The sequence below is a fragment of the Calliphora vicina genome, chromosome 4, assembly GCF_958450345.1.
Source record: "Calliphora vicina chromosome 4, idCalVici1.1, whole genome shotgun sequence".
NCBI lineage: Eukaryota > Metazoa > Arthropoda > Insecta > Diptera > Calliphoridae > Calliphora > Calliphora vicina.
The window spans coordinates 106,748,193-106,766,725 of NC_088783.1; the positions used below are offsets into that span (position 1 = coordinate 106,748,193).

At 29.9% G+C, this 18,533-nt stretch overlaps 1 protein-coding gene across 2 annotated transcripts in view; it reads right to left on the reverse strand.

Moving 5' to 3' along the window:
- Positions 1–18,533, reverse strand: part of LOC135957023 (sex-lethal homolog) — a 176,746-nt gene that overhangs the window by 66,468 nt on the left and 91,745 nt on the right. The gene's annotated exons all lie outside the window — the stretch shown is intronic.

Below are 18,533 nucleotides of genomic sequence, written 5' to 3' on the forward strand. Positions count from 1 at the left end.
TTCATTATACTTTAGGGTGGCCCTAAAATAAAACATTTTAAATTGTCAAATGCTGAAAATATGAGCAAAATCTAATTTTATGCTTCAAATTAGCAATATTTAAAAAAAAAAAATTCCTAAAAAATTTCGAAAATCCAAAAAAAGTTCAATATAAGGGTCACCCTATTAAACACCCATACATTCAAATAAAGACATATGTATATAGACGCCATCATACTCAATGTACATTTCTACACACAATAAAAATGAATTTATTTACACGTAAACCGTTATATACAGTATAAAAGAGTGAATGTGTGCGAAATAAAGGTGAAAATTTCCACATCACACTTCTTAACATACAAAACCCACAAACACTCATACTCACTCACACAACAACAAAACCAATAAAATAGCTTGAGTATATTTTGAGTTAAACAACAGCATAAGAGAGCAGGAGTAAATTTAACGGTTTATTTCTCCTTAAAAATATTGTTAAACTTTTACCTTTTAAAAACAATGGTTTATTTCCTTTAAATTGCAAATTTCCTTTTGATTGCAAATAAAAGCAGTTTAGTAGTTTAAAATTTGTAACACTTAATCTAGTCAAAACCATACAACAAGTCGAAATCCAAACAGTCACCCATCCAAATAAACACACCCACAGTACACACTTCAAAAACACACTTTATAATGTACAAGAATACACATGCCTATGATAAACTCACTAACGATTGCAACCTCTGCCACTATTTGTACATTGCGGCATCTTTCGAGTAGCTTCTACAATGATATTAACGGCCAAAACTAGAATATTCGAATTCTAGAGCTTTTAGCAGCTTCAATGTTAATGTTACCAGCTTAAACATTTAGTGTTGCCATACTTACAATCCATGCTAATAACTGTTTGCTATCAACATTGTTGATAAGTAGAAGCTTCTAAATATACACATGTTTATAAACATGATGAATGTTGCAAATCGTTAATGCAAATTCGTAACAATGTTATTACCAGGGAAACCAAAATATGCAAATGCATGTTTTTTCTGGTGAGTCTAATGAGCACATGGATAAGATATTTACATGTTTCAGAACTATTTAAGAATTTTGGCATCGTTTTGTTAGTGCATATTTTACCCTTAAATTTATATTTTTGCATATAATTGTTTTAAGAGCATATTTATGACATATTTTTGCATTTTTAGAGCATATTTTACTGTTTAATAGCATATTTTGACTTTATCAAAAACAAATTTTGTCTGACTTAATTTTCGCTGTGTTACAGATTTGTTCATCCTTTGTTTAAAATTAAAATTTGAAAAATAGATGGCTTTTTATACCCTACACCACCATAGGGGGGAGGGTATAATGCGTTTGTGCAGATGTTTGTAACGCCCAAAAATATTGGTCTAACATCCACCTTAAAGTATACCGATCGACTTAGAATCACTTTCTGAGTCGATTAAACGATGTCCGTCCGTCCGTTTGGCTGGTTGGCTGGCTGTCCATGTAAACCTTGTGCGCAGAGTACAGGTCGCAATTTTGAAGATATTTCGATCAAATTTGGTACATATAATTTTTTCGGTCCATGGACGAAGCCTATTGAAACTGATTGAAATCGGTCCATTATTTCACCTAGCCCCCATACAAATGTCCTCTCGAAATTGGACTTTATCGGTCAGAAATGTTTAATTTATTATGTATCTCCACAAATTCCGCACCAAATAAGTTTTATATACACAAAATTCATGTCACCAAATTTTGTTACGATCGGTCCATAATTAGTCATAGCTCCCATATAGATTCGCTTCCGAAAATCATTTAAACGTGCATAAATCTCCTAAAAATGTTGGTATATACACAAAATTCAACAGAAATAACTTTCATTAAGACATAAATCACACGACCTAATTTCATGGTGATCGGTCCATAATTGGTCATAGCTACCATATAAGGCCCACTTCCGAAAATCACTCAAAAATATAAATTATTGAAATTTTAAAAGAAAAATGTTTTTGCTCATTTACTTTGTGTAGGGTATTATATGGTCGGGCTTGACCGACCATACTTTCTTTTAATATAAAGTAAGCACTATTTTAATAATAGCGCCATCTAAATATCAAAATTTAGTTTTAATTCAAACATAACCGTTCTAAGTGTTAAAGAAATATTGTCATTTAAATTTGCTCTTATAACATCAGTTGATGTCGAAAGAACATTTTCTATGTATAAAAAAGTTTTCAGGTCCAATAGACAACGATTTTTATTTGAAAATTTAAGTCAATATTTTGTAATTTATTGCAATAATAACCTTAATGAAAGAAGTGACTTTATATTTATATAAAATATCATCAAAAAATACCTCTTGAGGCTTTTTCATAGCTTAAGTTCCTATTGTTTTTATGTTGTATTTATTTTTTGTTATACTTGTTTTAGTTTATGTTATTTTTGTTTATTTTATGTTACTTTACCTTTTTAGATATGAATTGTATTGATTTTGTTAAATAAAAGTATATTTTTTGGTTAAAAATTATGTAAAAGTTTGTTTTTTTAAGAGCATATTTTAAAGTTTTTACTGCATATTTAAAGCGCTTAAAATGCTTTTTTAGAGCATATTTCAGGTTTCCCTGATTATTACCAAAATTTGTTTGAACAAGTGAGCTATATTCGGCTGTGCCGAATCTTATATACCCTTCACCAAATTATACTTCAAAATAAAAATTTTAATGTTTTCAAAATTTTTTTTTTAAAATTTGCAAATTTTTTCTTTTTTCAAAATTTAAAAAATTGTTTTTTTAAATTTTTTTTTTAAATAAAAAAAACTTTTGGTAAAAAAAAAATTTGGGGTTAAAAAATATTCACCCCTATCGTGAAAAACATGTGAAATTTATGTTCCCATGAAATATCCATTTCCCTCGAAGGGAAAATTGCTATCGTGATATTCCCCTAAACTTTTCATTCACAATAGTTGATTTTGTTCGTAGCAGCTGTTTATTGTTTACAAAATTCCATCTAAAAATTTCACAACATGGGGAATTTTTTCACGTGAACAAAGTTGATGAACGAGAAATGGGAAAAGGGAACATATTTCATGTGAAATGTTGATAGGGGTGATTTTTTTTCCGAAATTTGTTTGAACAAGTAAGTGAGCTATATTCGGCTGTGCCCTTCACCAAATTATACTTCAAAATAATGTTTTTTTTTTCAATATTTAAAAAAATAGTTTGTTAAAATTTTTTTTAATTTTTTGGTGAAAAAAAAATTCGGGTGAAAAAATATTTTTTTCCGATTTTGACCCATTGTAGGTCCAACTTACTAATGGTCTTTGAAATATCTATCATTAGATATCCATATTGTCTATATTAATGTCTTAGTAATTCAGATATAGGTCAAAAATCGAAGTTGTCCTGGTTTTTTCCTCATATCTCAGCCATTTGTGGACCGATTTTGCTGATTTTAAATAGGAAACTTATCGAAAGCATGTCTGACAGAATTATTGAAGATTTGGATACCGAAGATATCTGGGGTCTTCAGAAAATTGATTTCAACAGACAGACGGACAGACAGACATGCCATAATATATTGTGGAAATTACAAACGGAATGACAAACTTATATATACCCTTCTCACGAAGGTGAAGGGTATAAAAAAGGCAATTGAAATGAATTTAAGAATTTAATATGACCTACATTTGAAACTACTTTGAGACTCCAAAATTATCTACGCTTGAAGCTAATTTGAGATCCTAAAAAGACTTACAATTGAAGCTAGTTTTAGTTTATAAAATAAATACGATTGAAGTTACTTTGGAGAAAATTTTAAACCCTATTTGAGACTGTAAAAAGATCTATAGAGGTATGATTGAAGCTAATTTGATCCATTTAAAATGGTATACGGTAAAGGCTTATTTGATATTCCAAATTTGAGAACGTATAAAGGCTAAAATTTAATCAAATTTCAGGATTGAAGCAAATTTGCTAACCAGAGACTAAAAAAGATCCAGTATTAAAGCTAATTAGAGACTCAAAACCGATCTACGATTTAAGCTAATTTCATAATATTTATGAATACTTCAGAGAATAATCTGACAAGACTGAGGTATGAAGCCAACATTAAGCTACTTTGAGACTGAATAAAGAGCTATACTTGAGGGGAATTTGAGACTCTAAAGCAGGGAAAGGCAACCTATACTATTGCATTTTACGATTGTATTAGTTATACACTCTCCCCGCTCTCACCACGAATCGGTGTTGCCAGTAAACTTTCGTCGGTTTTCCCCAATTAAAAATGTAAAATCTCATATTGTTCTTCATACATCTTTAAATGTTGGGACATATTTTTTTTCACTGGCAACGCTGATTCTTAAATTGTGCGATAAAAAACGATACACAACCTGCTTGTTTGAGTTCTCAAGCTAGACTGATTAAAAGTTGTTTATTTCTCTACAGTGCGTGTGCACACGTACGTAAGAGAAGAGTTAATGAAAAACGCGGCGCCCATGTTTTGCCTTTCCCTGCTCTAAAGGCTTTAGGATTAAAGGAAATTTAAGACTTCCAAAAATGTATGATATTTGAAACTCCGAAAGATCTATAATTGAATCTCACTTAAAACTCCAAAATATTAAGGATAGAAGAAAATTTAAGACTTTAAAAGATGTAGGATAGAAACACATTTGAGACTCAAAAAAAAAAAACTCTACAACTGCGGCTAAAGAATTAAAATTTAAGACACCAAAATATTTAGAATTGAAGCAAGTTTGACACTCTTAAAGATCTACAATTGATGCAAATTTGAGACTACACAAGCATTATAGAATAATTCAAAAAGATTCACGTTTGAAGTTAGAATTGGGTTATTTTAAGACTGTATTTACAGCAAATTTTTTTTATTTTTTTTCAGTATTTTTTTCTTTATTGAATCTTTCTTTTTAGAAATTTACAAATAAGTATTCAAATCTTAACCTAAACCTAAACATTTGAAGCAATTTTGAGATTCAAAACGATATAGAATTGAAGAAAATTTAAAAAGAAACACGAAAGGAAAAAAATTTTAAAATTTTTGTACGAAAATTACTCAAAAATTATTTCAAAACTGAGTAATTTTCATACAAAAATTTTATAATTGTTTTCCTTTTGTGTTTCTGAATCAGGCCCTTAATTTGGGAATCTAAAAAGACTTTCGATTGGAACTTATTTGAGACTCTAAAAGGAGTCAGAATGATCTAGGATTGAAGCAAATACAAGACTCCGAAAAATCATACTATTAAATCAAGTGTGGAAATTACGATTAAAGCTTAATTGAGACTTTGAAGAGACATAGCGATTGTAGCTAATTTAAACTCTAAAAAGGAATTTTTTTAAAGCTTATTTAATAATAAAAATTTCTACTACAAGAAACTAATGATTAGTAGTTATCTGGCCATTTTTATACCAAATAATAAAAAAAACTAAAGCATATCTTAAGGAGCACGTTTTTAAGACACCATTCAAATAATAAAGTTGAACATTTCAAACAGCATAAAATAAATGGAATTAAATTTGAAGAACTTAAAATTTAGTCTACAATAAAATATTATACTAAACATTGGACAAAAAAAAAACTTTTAACAAAAACTATTAAAGCTTTGCACACGTAGCAAAAAACCCCTCTAAAATAAGTATAATAAAATAAAAGTAGCAGCCAACAACACACACGTAATACAGAATTCTGACTGAACCATAAAGCAAGACAAGTTCAGGGCTAGTAAATCATAAGACTCTTATAAAATATATAAATCTAAAAGTAAAAAAAAAAACAAAAATATTGATATAGTTTTTGACAGCTACAAAGAGAACAAAAAAACACCGACAATCTCTTATAAGTAAAGTAAACATGTTTAAGATGACAGGATAATGGAAATTTTACGCCAAAACTACAGCAGCAACAAAAGTCAATAGATTTTCAGTAATAAAAAGTGAAAAAATAAAGAACTGACACATAAAAAATAGCCATAAAAAGGTGTGTAAAGGAAAATAAATTTATTTAACTTAGCATGGCCTTATAATTATAAACAATATTTTATTGTTTAGGAATAATAGGGATACTAAAAAAAACAAGAAAAAAACTGTGACAAATTATTTAACCTTGACTTGTAAATAAGAAATAAATTTCCTTAGTTTTTTTGGCAAATTTGGGCAAATTTGTTTGAATTTCCTTTAGCAGGCGCCTAAAAGTAGTCACTAAGTTTTTGTCTACAACTATTTAAAAATAAAAAAAACAAACCTATGCTTAACAAATTTTGGCAAAATGCAACGAAAGTAAATTGTTTTTTCTGGCCCATAAATATAAACATATATAAACATATATATTTGTTTTAAACTAAAAAGAAATAAATTGAAATATGAATGACCTTTAGGGGAGAAATGTAACCAATACTTTGGCAACCATAGAGCAACATTTAGGTCTTTAAGGCGCCTAAAAGTAGATGTTATTATACTATTTCTTACAGCCATAAAACAGGCACCTTGAAAATACAGATTTAGGGGGAAAAATAACATAATTTTAGATATTTTTTTGGCTTACAAATGAAGAGATGAGTTTTTTTAGCGCCTAAAAGTATGTGTAACTTTAAATTTTTTACTTTCGCCTTTAAATATGTTTGCTATACAATTTCCCTTTCCCTAACATTGAAAATTCCTCCAAATTGTTGGAATAAATTGTTCTGCTTAATGCTTCTTGCTTTATTAATAATGTCTTCACATAAAAAAACATAAATTTTGTTGGGTTTTCTAAAAGTTGTATTTTCAACAAACAATTTTAATTCAGTTTAATATACTTGAAATGTTTTAATTAAATAAAAAGCTTTTGTTTGCACAATCTTCTCAAAAAAAAAAATGAAAATAACAAATGAATTGAAAAGAGAAAAAAATTATGAGTAAAGTTTATAACCATATATCATCTCATCCAAAGGAAAATACAACGATACACCATTCCATATTTATTGGAAAATCATTTTTGGTTTAACCAAAATGGCAAATTTTTGTGGAGCAACAGTTATGCTTGAAATAATGTTAAAAGGAAAAATCTATATATATAAAAATGAAATGGTCCATGTGTGTAATGTCATCACGTGAGAACGGCTGGAGCGATTTGGCTGATTTTTTTCAGGAGATGGTTTGTAAAAAAAAATTCAAAAATTCCGGATAAAACTCGGAAATTATTTTGTGAGTCCAGTCAACTGTAATAAAAAAAACTCCCTGAAGTATGCAGTACAAATTTAGATATTTTATTTGCAAATAAATAAGAACAGGCTGGTGTGCGTGGGTTGGAGAAACTTGAAGAACTAACATTAGTAAATGCTACCGGGCGAAGACGTAGCGATCAACTAGTATATAATAAAAATTACTCAAACTGGGACTTTAAAAATATCTACAACTGAAGCTAAATTGAAACTCCAAACAGCTCTGTGATTGAAGCAAAATTGGTACTCTAAAGAGACCAAAGATTAAAGCTAATTGGGATTCTAAAAAGATCTACGATTCGAGGCAAATTGTTACTCTTCGATAAATCTACATTTGAAGCTTTAATTCGAACTCTAAGTTAAGATAAAAAGCAATAAGATTGAAGCAAAATGAAAAGTCTAAAATAACCTAAGATTAAAGCAAATTGTAGATTACATAAAACGTACGTTTAAAGTTAATTTGAGACTCTAAAGCGATCTACAATTAAAGCTAATTTGAGACTCTAAAGAGATCTAATTTGGGGCTCTAAAATCATCTGAGGTTGAAGATGATTTTACTCTAAAACAAATAAGAGAGCTATATTCGGCTGTAGCGAATCTTATATACCCTTCACCAAATTATACATCAAAATACAAATTTGAATTATTTTTATTTTAAGTGTTTGGAAAAAAAAAATTTTCGAATTGTTATTTTAACAATTTTTTTTTTAATTTTTAAATTAAAATTTTTTTTTAAATTTTTAAATTAAATTTTTTTTTTTAAATTTTAAAATAAAATTTTTGGATTTTTTCAATTTTTATTTTTGGTGAAAAAAAAATTCTGGTTAAAAATATGTTTTCCGATTTTGACCCATTGTGGGTCCAACTTATTATGGTCTTATACACGTCATTGCAAAGGTCTTTGATATATCTATCATTAGATATCCATATTGTCTATATTAATGACATAGTAATCCAGATATAGGTCAAAAATCCAGGTTGTCCTGGTTTTTTCCTCATATCTCAGCCATTTGTGGACCGATTTTGCTGATTTTAAATAGCAAACTTCTCGAAAGCATGTCTGACAGAATTATTGAAGATTTGGATGCCGAAGATATCTGGGGTCTTCAGAAAATTGATTTCAACAGACGGATAGACAGACGGTCATTGCTTAATCGACTATGCTATCTATAAGGATCCAGAATATATATTTTATAGGGTCGGAAAATTATATTGTGGAAATTACAAACGGAATGACAAACTTCTCACGAAGGTGAAGGGTATAAAAAGCCCTACATTTCCAGCTAATTTAAGACTAAAAACTCCAACGATTAAAGCCTGATTTGAGACTCTAGAAAAATCTACAATTAAATCAATTTTCTGAATGTAAAATAATCTTTGATTGAAACTAATTTTAAATTAAACAAGACCCAGGATTTAAACTCTAAAAAGGCCAAGGGTTGAGACTTATTTGAAACTTTCAAGAGATTTACAATTGAAGCAAATTTAAGACCCAAGTTTGAAACTCTAAATATCAACTTCTGAGATTCATTTGAAACTCTAAAGAGATCTACGATTGTAGGCAATTTGAGATTATATAAGACTCAGGTTTAAAACTCTAAAAAGTTCAACTTTTATGGATCAGATGAAACTCTAAAACGACCCAGGATTGGAGCTAGTTTGAGAATATATAAGACTCTAAAATCACAAACGTTTAAGCCTCATTTCAAACTCTAAATAGATATACGTTTGAAGCTAATTTGAGATCATGAAAGACCTATTTTTGAAGCTAAATTCCTACGATTGATGCTACTTTGAGACTTTCTAAATTCTTGAGATTCTAGCTACTTTGGGACTCTAAATAGACCCACTTTGCTGCTACTTTGAAACTCATAAAAGACCTACGATTGAAGCTAATTTGAGACTTTCTAAATTCGTAGGATTGTAGCTACTTTGGGACTCTAAATAGACCTACAATTGAAGCTACTTTAGTCCTACAATTGAAGCTACTAAAGACCTACGATTGAAGCTATGTTGAGACTCCAAAAAGATCTACAATTAAAATACTTTGACTCAAAGAAGGCCTACAATTATAGCTGCTTCGAGTCTTTGAAAATATCTGCGTGTGATGCTATTCTGAGACTCCTAAAAGACCTACGATTGAAGCTAATTTGAGACTCTCTAAATTCTGAAGAATATACCTACTATTGAAGCTAAGTTATGACTCCAAAAAGACATACGATTGAAGCTAAGTTGAGACCCTAAAACGTCCTAAGATTAAAGCCACTTTGAGATTTTAAATTAAATTTTATTAAAAACTCGCAATAGATCTGCGTTTGAAGTAAATTTGAGACTAATAATTTCTATGATTAAAGTGAATTTGAGACTTTTCAAGTAACTACGTATCAAAAAATTAATTAATTAACTATTTGTTCTCTTTTTAGTTTTGCTCACAACTGTAATATACTCTCCTACACCAGCAGAAACATTTACCAGATTCGTTTATGGCTTAAAATAAATATTAACAAGTTTGTATAAGTGCTACTAGGCCTGTTATGTGTGAAAATGTGAGTGTTTGAATGTATAACTATTGCCGCCACCATAGGCTAAAATGTATAAGAAAACCATAGCATATTTTAGGGGATAACCACAAACGAATAGCAACGAACTACCGTAAGCGGAAGGAAATTGTTAACAAAAAAAATTTTGAAAAAAAAACGAAATGAAAACCAAATACAAATGGAAAAAATTACTATACAACAACAATAAAATTTAGGAGAAATGAAAAAGAAACACACAAAAAAATAAAACAAATATACCAAACCTATTAATAACAAAAACAAATATAAACACAGCAAAAAAAACAGAAAAAGCAATAATCTAGAGAACTAAATATTAAAATATATTTAGTTTTATTAGGATTTTTTTATTATTTAAACATTTTGCTGGGTTAAACAGGAATAACAGTTACAGGAAACTTAGCCTTAGTTGGAGTTAGTTAGTTTATGAAAACCCGTCGCAATAACAAAACATAACAGCCAGTTTGGCAGCAGGAGGCAGTTTAAAGGAAACTGTATAAACATCTACGGAAATCAAGATGAAAACAAATCAAGCTAATACTTTGCATATTTTGGTAGATGGTAAGGGTAAGAAAACCTAATTAATGATTGTGGTTTTAATGTTAAATTGGAAAGGACTATAGCAACAACTAGGTATGAGTAACTGACTAAACAAAAATTAGTTTAAAAGGCACAATTTATTAATTAACCAGCTGTTAAATGCCTTTAAAACCTTTATAATATCATAAAATTAAAGAATTTTTAATATTTAAGCAGCTTTCTCAGAAAATTTATTTAACAATAAACTGAAAAAATCCCTAATCTTTTATTTTTTAGCTTTATAACTATTAAATTAAGTAATTTTCTTTATATTCTTCACTAAGTTTGAGTAAGTGTGTAAACAATTCTGTGAAGTTTGTTTTCTGCAAGATAAGGACAAATCAAGCAACAAAAGTTGTTGTATACTTTTAGGCTCTTACCCAAAATGTATAGAAGAGATTATAGAGGTTAAATCATGTGTGCTAAGTTATTAGAGTCATTAAAGAATTTGTATTAAATGTTTCTCTGACTAAACAGTTTTAAAACAACTATAAAAGCATATTATTTATAAACTTTTAGGAATTTTGATAAGACAGCCTAAAAGTAGTCTTTAAAATAATGATAATAAAAAAAGACAGCTAAAAGTAGGCTTTACAAATTTGAGGGGAAAAAGAAAAATTAAACTGAGACTCAAAAATGTTAAAATGGAAATCTAGACAGAGGTAAGTTTGAAATTAAATTCATACTATAATAGGACCTAGGATTGAAGCTAAATGGGGGATGTAAAAGCAAATATTTTGAGATTTTACTAAAGGTACTATTGAAGCTAATTTGAGACTATATTGAAGCTAAATATAAACTATAGGAAGACTTGCCTAGGAAGCTAGTTTAGGACTGTGAAAACACAGGCGATTGAAGTCAACACTCTACAACGACCAGCAATTTTAGCTAATTGAAGAAGCTTTGAGATTCTAAAACACTTACGTTTCATGGTTATTTGAGTCTAAAAACAACTTATTTGAGACTCAAAAAAGGCCTGTACTCAAAGTTAATTTAAGACCCAAAAATACCTAAATTTGATGATTATTTGAATTGAGACTCTAACAAGTAATAGAGCTACATATATTCGGCTATGTCGAATCTTATATAACCTTCACCAAATTATATTTCAAAATACAAATTTTAAATATTTTTAGGTAAACAAAATTCATTGCTTTTTCCAATGTTTTTTTAAATTTTTTGGAAAAAAAATTTTTCCAATTGTTTTTTTAAATTTTAAAATTTTTTTTTAAATTTAAAAAAAAAAAAATTTTTTTTTGTAAAAAAAAACCGATTTAAAAAATATTTTTTCCTATTATAACCCATTGTAGGACCAACTTACTATGGTGTCATTGCAAAGGTCCTTGAAATATCTATCATTAATCCAGTAATCCAGATATAGGTCAAAAATCGAGGTTGTCCTGGTTTTTTCCTCATATCTCAGCCATTTGTGGACCGATTTTGCTGATTTTAAATAGGAAACTTCTCGAAAGCATGCCTGACAGAATTATTGAAGATTTGGATCCCGAAGATATCTGGGGTCTTCAGAAAATTGATTTCAACAGACAGACAGACGGACATGGCTTAATCGACTCAGCTGTCTATAAGGATCCAGAATATATATACTTTATAGGGTCGTAAAATTATATTGTGGAAATTACAAACTGTCATTCCGTTTATATATACCCTTCTCACGAAGGTGAAGGGTACAAAATCTAAATTATTATAAACTAAAGCATACTTTTAGGCAGCTTTAGAATAATTTATTTCGATTTTTTTTAAGTTTTTTGCGATTTTGATCTTGAAGATGAAGTTTTTTGGATTTTATATGTTCACAATTTTTGTTCTTTATGACAAGGGCTACAACTTTGCCTCAGAAAGTAAATCAAAATTCCGATCTGTTTGCAATATAAGGAGTGAGATCGAAAAATTCTTAACACACGTTTTTCATTACATTTTTTAACCCAAGTATTATTTGAATTTTTTTTTGATCAAGTTACCTTTGAAAAACATGTCAGTTATTATGTGTAATGTCAATTATATTAATTTTTTTGTTAACCTGATTAAAATGAGTGACCAGAAAAAAGTGCGTACTGAAATTATTAAATATTTTCAACAAAACCCAACTTGGTCTTACAAAAAGTTGGCCAAGCATACAAAGGTCTGCCGTCAAACTGTTTCCAATGTTATTAAACAGTACCGGGAGAACTTGTCAGTTGATAGAAAACCTGGTTCAGGTAGAAGGAATGGTCCACATGATGTTTCTAAAGCCAAAAAAATAGAACGCATTTTCAAAAGAGCTCCCAACACATCCGGTAGGAAAGCAGCCCGGTTAGCTCAGTGCTCGGACTATTTGGTACGAAAAGTTAAAGCTAATGCAGGTTTAAAAACATACAAGGCTCAAAAAGTTCCTGACAGGAACGCTACTAAAAATTTAGAGGCCAAAAACAGAGCACGGAAATTGAAGTCAAGTTTTATAAAAAAATATTCTTGCTGCATAATGGATGACGAAACGTATGTTCTGGCAGATTTTTCGCAACTTCCAGGTCAAAAATTTTATGTTGCTGATGCTCGAGGGAATGTTGAAGAAAAGTTTAGGACCCAAAAGCAGACAAAATTTCCCAGAAAGTTCTTGGTATGGCAAGCAATATGCAGTTGCGGCAAAAGAAGCCACTCATTTGTTACAACGGGCTCTATAAATACCGAAATTTACATCAAGGAATGTTTACAAAAAAGGCTGCTTCCATTCATAAGACTTCATAATGTGTCCACTTATTTTTGGCCTGACTTGGCATCCTGTCACTATGGCAAACAAGCCCTTGAGTGGTACAAGAACAATAATGTGGTATTTGTACCAAGAGAGGCAAATCCTCCAAACTGCCCGGAGCTAAGGCCAGTGGAGAGATATTGGGCTCTTGTTAAAAGAGAATTGAAGAGTACAAAAAAGGTGTCCAAAAGTGTGGTAGATTTTAAACGGAGATGGACTACATGTTCGAGCAAAGTGACAGAAAGCACTATAAAAACGTTAATGGAAGGGTTTCCGAAAAAGGTTCAAAATTTCATCACTAGTGATTAAAACTATAAAAATAATTTTTTTTGTAAATTGTAATAATAATTTCAATCAAATAAAAAAAAAATTAAAGCTGTAAGTTTAGTGGTTTCTTTTTTATAAACATATATGTATGTTAAGAATTTTTCGATCTCACTCCTTATGAGCAAAAATTACACCGAGGCACAGTGTGGTAGATCGCAAATCTAACTGGACAAAATTAATAAATCACGTTGGGTTCACTTCTCACTTATGAATCATATAAAAAATGAGTTTAAATGTATAAACGATTATAAAAAACCAACTTTTTTTTCGCAATGTATTTTGGGAGTTTTTACCCATTCATCAAAAATTTTCTTTCGTGAAAAAGTAGAAGTCATACTGGAAAAATTAAAAAATTTATGGCGGTCGCAAGAATGTGCAAGATGTTTTTGATTTACCTTGAAGTAAACACTTGAAAGATTAACTCAAATATAGTTTTACACCGGAACTATCCGGAATAAACAGCTTTAACTCTACTTGAAAAAAGGAAATATTTTATTTTTTCCAATTTCTGATCTTCTCACAAAAAATAGTTTTTTTTAATAGTTACAATGGGAATAATTAAATGAAAATTGTTTCATATTTCCTTGAAATGGAGCTTAATAATAATATAAAAAAATTATGACAATAAAATCACCGTAGCCTTTTTAATCATAAACCAAAGTCACACAAAAAATACACTTCTCTTTGAAATCTTAATGTACCTGTTGACAACAACTGACTTTAAAGCTTAGTTTTTCCTAATCGGAGCTAAAAACCAAAAAAACAAAACATGAATTACAGTTTCCTATTGTATTGAGAAGCTCATGAAATGATCAGAAGGAATGTTGCCAGACATTTATTTTTTAATTTTGTCCAGCTAGATTTGTGATTTACCAAAGTGTGCGAGGGCCCAAATCTTTTGGGACCCATAAAAAATGCATGACTTTGGGCAAAACTGGGTTTTTTTTTGGTCTTTTATCAAGTAGTGGAGTCCGTATATGGTTATATTTCCATGACTCAAAAAATTACAAAAAGACATAAGGTTGAAACTTGTTTGAAACTCTAAAAATATTGAAGCTAAGAAACCAACATTAAATATGAATGAAGCCTAATTGAGACTTTTAAAAGACCTACAATTTATGCTTATTTACGACATTAATAAGACTAAAGATTGATGCATATTTGAGACTCAGAAAGATCAACGATTGAATCTAATTTGAGTCTCTAAAAAGACTTACGATTCCAGCTAGTATGACCTTCAAAACTATCTTACGATTAAAGCAAATTTAAGTGTCTAAGAAAGAGCTATGTTTACAAGAAATTGAGATTTCTAAAATAGCTAATTTAAAGCAAATTTTATACTCCAAGAAGTCCTATGATAAAAGATAATTTGATACTAGTCTCATGGTTTCCTCAAATGACAGAAATTCCCTTTCTTTTTATACTTCGTAATTCATTTTCTGCCAATAAAACAAATAATTTCTTATAACACTTTAGTTTTCATTAACAAATAAATCTCTTTTTTAATTTAATTTTTAAATCTATTAATTCCCTAAATCAATTATCACATATCTGTAAACATGTGAAAGCTTTAAGTCAATTTACCTACCTAGCATTTTCAAACGCCCTAAACTATGCCTTACAAACACATACTCTAGTTGTTTACCTGGGAAGTATGTTACGTTATTAAAGCATTTGAGAAATTTTCCTACAATATTTCCTCAAGCTTTTTAGTTATACATTTTATGGCAAACAAAATTTCCTAAAGCCCTAAAGTATACTTTTAAAAGGGAAAATGTGGGCAGTAACAAAAACATATAAATAATTGTATATAGAAGATAAATTTATTTATTAGATATTGTTGAGGAGTTATGGCCTTTTGACTAATTGATACACATTTGTGTAATTGTGATAATATATTAGGATTTTGTTGCTACCTACATATGATCAACTTTATAAAAAAAAATAAATAGAAAAAAAAATTTGGGTAATTTGTCAACAGCCTAAAAGTATGTAGGCTTATTATTTCTAAAGATTTAATAGAAAATTTGACTGCTGACATTTTAACAAATGTTAAGCTGGAGGTCCACACTACGCGTCTTCGCGTCAAAGCATTGCGTGCTTTTCATACCTACATCGCATTCTACGCTTCAAGTTACATGCGATGCTTTTTAAGCGTCAATTTTTTGTTTTATTATTAAAAAAACTTCGCGTTTTCTGCAGCTTTTATTTATTTTTTCACCATTAAACTTGTTTTAATTTATTAAAATTGAAGAATAAACATTAAAAAAAGAATATAAATTGTCAAAATCAGCTGACATGTTCGTGCGCCGCTTGTGACGCTTATAAAAGTAGAAAGTAGATCTACTTTAAGCATTCTACGCGTCATGGCATTCTACGCTTTTGTACTTGTAACTTGCAGCGTACAAATATATTGATTCTACTTTTTTGACAGCCGCGTAGAATGCGAGAAAGCGTAAAACGCGTGGTGTGGACCTCCAGCTTAAGAGAAAGTTTGTGAGTTAGTGCTGGTCTGAATTAAACCAACTGGTTTGATCTTAGTCGACTGGTTGCTAAATTAATTAAACTTTCAATGAGTTCGAAGGACCAATTTATTGTTAATAGTAAGAAAATACAAGAAATTACTTATAGACAACCAGCTATTAAAGCTAGAGAACTTTTCGAAGTTCGAAGGACCATTTCAATAAACTGTATCTGAAACTTACCGATCTTTTTTTAAGTCCGAAGGACCATTTTATTGTTAACAGTATTAAAACATAACCTATTACGTTTTCAATCTATTAGTTCTTACACAGACGGACTTTTTCTTAAGTTCGAAGGACCAGTTTTTTTGTTTTAAAAAAAACTTTTTTTTAAAAAACATTCTCTCAATAATTCACCTTAAAGTCTGCCATTAAAATATACAACAGTTTTAATCAAATATTTCACTCTAAATATTTTACTTTTTTGCGCAAAACTAACCTTGTAAATTTGTACAAACACTCTCAACCTCACATGCAATGAACCGGAAATAGTGATATGCCTCCTGATGAGGCATGCTGATGCATGTGCAAGCTGAAAACGTTTTGCAACATAATTAAATTTACTTTGATTTCTATGGAACTATCAGAATGAGAAAACACAAAACACAAAACTGAACTAAACAGCCAGTATAGAAAACATGACAGTAAATATGAAATTGACTTTCAATTGTTCTCTAACAAACCCGCTATCTGCTACCCGCTCTCACTGTTCGTCCTCGTATTGATTGAGCAGGGAAGGTAATGAATTGAAATGTAAAACGTATCAAATCATCTGAGATCCACCATACAAAAAAAAAAACGTAACAGCAGCAGCAACAATGACATACAAAATTATACGTACGATACAGTACAGTACAATACACGTATCAATGTCAAACAATCATAAACACACTAGTTTTGTTTTGTGTTGTCTGTTTTTTCTAGCGATTTTTTATATCTTCTTGGCAATTTTTATTTATTTTTTTTGTTTTGCAAAAAGAACAAATCACAACAAATGTTTGCTTGTGTTTTTCCCCTTGAATGGAAAAACAGGGTAACAAAAGGAGAGATAAATGAAGGAATGTATGAATGAATGAATGCTGTTGTTAACTTTCTACAGATAGACAGACGGACGTAGGGACAGACGGACTGACTGACTGACTTTGAAACATGATGATGCAGTTGACTATAAGATTACAATAGAATTTCCAGGCATCAAAACAATAAACTAAGAAACGTGTAACGACAGCAGGCAGCCATAGCTAGAAACTTAAATTTCCATAATATGTTTTATTATGGTTTTATTATTTAATAATTTTCCACTTCAAGGCAAACTAAGATAAAGGAATATAAGCATTAATAAAAGAATAACAGAAAATAGAAAAAATAAAGAAAGTTGTAGATGTGATTACTGCTTTTTAAGGGAGATATACGGCCTAAGGGGCTTAACAACTACGAGCAACTGAAACTAAGAAAGAAAACTAAAGAGGGGGAAATATTAAAAAAAACAAAGTGTTAAAACAAACAAGTTTAACACAATTGGGAGTATATATATCCAGGAATGTTAACATAATTATTTTAATTCATTATATGTATAGGAAATAGCGCGAAGGACCATCAAGAGAAATTTAATAAGTTAAATTAATTACAATTAAAACATGTAACCCGAGTTTAAACCAACGTTTTCAAATAGTTTCAGGTTAAAAGATTAGGTTAGGTTACTTGTAACGACACTGTGAATCTTGTGGTCTTCGTCAGAACCAATCGGTATGTCTTACAAATTTAACAAGATTCGTCAGTGACGCAACTTTGAGACGCTCCAGATAATGGTACCAGCTAGATCATGATCCAGACAGCTTCTGCAATACTTTTTAAGTGGGTAATCCATGTAACAATCACACTGATAGGACACAGTCTAATCGAGTTCCAAACAAGAACCAGAGAATCTTGGTCCTTTATCCTGTCAAATAAAGAGCTCTGTGGATATTCTGTAAGTAATCTTAGAATTACACAGTGCAACTCCAAAAAAAAAGTAAAAGAGCTATATTCGGCTTTGCCGAATCTTATATACCCTTCACCAAATTATACTTCAAAATACAAATTTTAAATATTTTTAGGTAAACAAAATTTTTTTTTTTTTTCAAAGATGTTTTTTTTAATTTTTTGTTAAAAATGTTTTTTTGAACTGTTATTTAAATTTAATTTTTTTAAATTTGAAATATATGGCAAAAATAGGTCAAAAATCGAGGTTGTCCTGGTTTTTTCCTCATATCTCAGCCGTTTGTGGACCGATTTTGCTGATTGTTTGAAGATATTGATCCCGAAGATATCTGGGGTCTTCAGAAAATTGATTTCAACAGACAGACGGACATGGCTTAATCGACTCCGCTATCTATAAGGATCGAGAATATATATACTTTATAGGGTCGGAAATGAAAAATGTAGAAATTACAAACGGAATGACAAACTTACTTTTTTATGGGTCCCCAAAGATTTGGGGCCTCGGTGTCATTTTTGCAAAAAAAAAGTGATCATTTTCTCAGGCTCATATCTTGCAAACAGTTCGGAATTTTGATTTACTTTCTGAGGCAAAGTTGTAGCCCTTGTCATAAACAACAAAAATT